Source organism: Spinacia oleracea, chromosome 2 (assembly GCF_020520425.1).
Source record: "Spinacia oleracea cultivar Varoflay chromosome 2, BTI_SOV_V1, whole genome shotgun sequence".
Lineage (NCBI taxonomy): Eukaryota > Viridiplantae > Streptophyta > Magnoliopsida > Caryophyllales > Amaranthaceae > Spinacia > Spinacia oleracea.
Window position 1 is genome coordinate 1737563 of NC_079488.1, and position 4015 is coordinate 1741577.

Genomic DNA, 4015 nt, shown 5'->3' on the forward strand with positions numbered 1-4015 from the left:
TTGTAAATGATAGAAATTTGAGAACACACGCGGAAGTTTTAATGGAGCCGAATAATCCTAACCCTTTAAAAAGCAAGGAATACCTCAAATTTTCCTTAAGAATAGTGGAATTACACTCCTACCCTTGAATTCTTTCATGAAAAAAACTCAATTTCTCTTAAAAATAGTGTTTTTACCGCCCTAACCTTCTCCTATTATCTGAAATCCATGGACTATCTGTTTAATTTTTCTTTGTGAACCCCCCTTTCTCTCTCTTCGTTTTTCTGCTTTACTCATACCATGGTGCTAATACCTCTGCCCTCCTCTTCATGGCGATGGTACTTCCGCCAGTCTGCCCTCTTTCCCCCTGTTTATCTTCTTCGACATCAGAGTAATCGCTCACTACCACTCCTCTTCCTTTTTGGTGGTGCTTAAAGACTAAAATATGACACCATCGTCACCAAGAATCGCCCTTGCAAGGTAAAATTAGGTGCTTTGGTGATTTTTTGTGCTTGTATTTGACATTTTTGGGTTTGATTTCTTTGATTCTTTTAGGGATTTCACTTGAAAATAGTATTAGCATGAAAGTAAATCATTTTACGGTGCTTGTATCTCTAATTTTAGGGTTTTAGTGACGTTGCTTTGCATTTTTAACGATTGCTTCGATTTCTAATTTATTTCTCTAATAATATTGTTAGGGATTTTGTTTGATAAATTCATGAAATTCGATTGTAGGCTAGGTTTTTTTTCTTCAATGCATATTCACCACTATCTCGTCATCTTTGTCAGGTTTCAATTGCAGTTTCAGTTTCATTTTTTCACTTCGTGATATGTAACTGTACACCCAGCTCAGGTTTCTAAGTTTTCGCACCTTGATAAGTCTACCTCGAAGGAATGGGTTGAATATTTCGGATGCTAATGCGAGCACATTAGAGTCGAAGTTGGATGGATGAGATCAGAAGTCCCTGGAATGCGTGAATGAAAAACAGGATGTTTTCTAGAGAGGTAAGGTTTATTTTATTTACTCAAATTATTTGCTGATTCTCAATTGTCAATTTACAGTCTTTGAAAAGTTTTGAAAGAAATGTTAGCAATGAATAAATGATGTATAACTGAACAAGTAATTTCTGAAGTTAATCGTCAAATTAGTAAGATTTTATCTCAAAACTCAATTGTAGCTCATTACTTTTAATAGATGAGGATGTTATATTGTAGTGGACATGCTTCTAAGTAATAACATAAATTTAGCTGAGTTTGATTGTTCTATATACTCATCAGTATGGCATTTTGATATGTATGCTTACCTGCAGAAACCTGGAGCATTAGATGAATGATATGAGTAGAATATAACAATTCGGAATCTTATAAATCATGAGTGCTGGTCTATCAGGAGTTTTGTAAGCATAAGCACTCGCTGCAGCATGCACATGAATTCACTAAATTTTGTTTTCTTTCCTAGAATCTATTATATACGCACAAACCCTAGAAAGAATAGAAAATTTGGATATTCCTCTCCTAAAATTTCATTTTCCTTTATGCTTTTATCTCTTTATTTCTCTGATTGATTGGTGTTATCCTGGTTTTTTCGAATTCAATTTCTTTGTTTGATTACTTAGTCTGTGTTTCAAAATGGCAGAGGGGGAGGAATATTCATTGAAGGTTGATGTCATTAGTGGGAGTATGTGGTTCTTGGTTAAATGTCTCTGAAATGGAGAGAAGGGAGCCTTGATAATCTGTTGAGATGTTCTATGTTTACAAGTTTTGTGATCTGGTTAGTTGATTTCATCAGTATCCATTGTGTGTATGTTGTATTTCTTATTTGTTTCTTTACTTCTTATATATATAGGGTGTGTGTGTGTGTGCATGTGCGCGCACGCCTTTTTGCACTCGTGTATTTATCCAAAACCAATCTCTAAAATTAACCCATTAATTTTGGCCCTTTTTAAATCATTGGTTCTTAATCTTATGTATTTGTTCGCTACAAATAAAGATCTAACGAGGGTGGGGAGGCTGTCAAAAGGCTTGATGTTTTAGGGAATTTTTTTATTGCTCATTTTTTAATTTTTGTTTTGTTTTCTTTCATTTTTTGTTTCAAACTCATTTCGAAAGCCATCAAGTATCTCAGAGAGCTCATTCTTAATTTTTGTTCTGTTTGTGTATTCCTGTCGTCTGTTTAACAGTAGCATACTTTATTCGAGTATTATGTTGTAGGGTTATGCTTTCAAACTTAGTATTTTCTCATTTGGGACTCTAGGATTTATTTTACTATAGTTGGTTTAAATGCACGATAATTTGCTGGGTTAGGAGAATGAGGATGGCTATTGCTTGGGCGTTAATAGAATTTGATCTCTGTTGATTGCTGGTTTATTTTCTACTGACCTAATGCCTCAAAATTACCCTCCTTGAAATTATATGGTTGGTTGTAGGTATGCTCGTCAAGAGACATGTTGATGGATCACAAGCAATCTAGGACTACAACATAGGGTTGGAGGATCACAGAGGGCAGAAGGTTAAACTGGATTCCGAGTCTGAGAAAAGGTATGTGCTTGCTTATTACAAGTGTTACTTTATGCACTAACTGGTGCTCCTGCATCTCTTCAATTTTAGATGTTGACATTCAACCACATGTGCCTTATAGGTTAAATTTGATAGAGCAATAATGATGGGTCTGCATATAAAAAGGGGAAACGACCAATTAGAAAAAAAGAGTGCAAATTAGAGGTGCTTCTAATGGGAGAGGTTAGTGGTACCATGTCTTTGAAAGGAAGAAATTATTTTTCAAATGAATTTTTAATTTTCTCGTTACATTTTTTTCTACTTATGATGTTATTAACATGATATCCATTATGTTTTCCAGGAGGTCTTTCTCTCTTGATACGGAATTCATAGAGGTATTACTTATTCTTTTTCTTTATGAGCTTCTAACTTATGCTATCGACTGGTGTCTTATAGTGATGTATATTGCTTATCTGGGTGTATCTGGTCAACTGCTTTCTTCTTGTTGTCTCTTGCATATGGTTATATTATTTCTAATTCATTGGTTTATATTCATAGTGCATTGACAACATTCCGATCTTTCAATTTGATATGGTGTGGTGATGCGTTATGCTCTGTGACATCAACTTTCTTTCAATCTAAAGAGCGTCTTGCAAAATCTAGAAGAGTATTGAACATTCTCGTGGAAAAATGGTCTTTCGTGCAAGAGAGCTTAACAACAGTCATAGCCTAGATTTGTCATTGTAGGTCACATTCTTCTTTTTTCTTATCTTGTTGTATCTCAGAAGCCCGGAAAGCAGACCGGTGCATAACGTTTTTTTTGTTCCTCCTAGATATTTGAGGTTGGGGCTATTGGAACTTTGGAAGGTGTGGCAACATTTCACTGTGGCAAATTCGACAAATGTAGTGAAGCTTTGACATCTGCCAAAGTAAGATTCGGTAAGGTATGGAGAAGTTGGATTTATATTGTATTCTTCAAGATGAGCATCAACAGGTTCTATGTGAGACAAATTATTCATCTTATCAGGCTGTGATCAATAGAGTTTACATAAATTTCTTTGCTCTATATTTCTTTCCTGACTTTTGCACGGTAGATTTTTTTGTTGATTGTTACTGTTTTGTTTTGCTGGTTTGTTTATTCGTTGAACCTGGCCAATGGAACTGATAAACATAAAAGTGTATTTTACCTTTACGTGGTTATCCATATGGGTTGCTTTTTCCAGTATGGTAGTTTAGTTTAGGAGGTGGATGGACATACTGCTATAATATATCATAGACTTCCATCTTGACTGGTTGTTTCTTTTATAATTTATTTGCTTAGGTTTGAGGGAGGCGGGGGGAACTAGAATGTAGAATTCTTGTGTAGATTCGAGCAGGAATCTTGTAGATCCTTTTTTATGCCTTTGGCTGTGAGTCTGGCGATTATCATACTTGTGTGTGTGGGGCGGGGGGGGGGGGGGGGGGGGGGGGGGGCTTAATAATATATATGTCGACTACAAATAGTAGATATCACTTATGTGCTTTAACATATATAGGCAGT

General features: G+C 35.5%; 1 long non-coding RNA gene across 2 annotated transcripts; it reads left to right on the plus strand.

Annotated features, from left to right (window-relative positions):
• Positions 1–211: 211 nt before the first annotated feature.
• Positions 212–3764, plus strand: LOC110779189 (uncharacterized). Of its 2 annotated transcripts, XR_002531047.2 has the most exons (8): positions 212–459; positions 769–984; positions 1616–1750; positions 2406–2517; positions 2618–2718; positions 2837–2870; positions 3034–3218; positions 3309–3764. It is a non-coding gene; the product is annotated as an uncharacterized lncRNA (long non-coding RNA). The 2 variants fall into 2 exon arrangements; XR_002531048.2 differs by lacking the exon at positions 1616–1750 and having other exon boundaries at positions 214–459.
• The last annotated feature ends 251 nt before the right edge of the window (positions 3765–4015 follow it).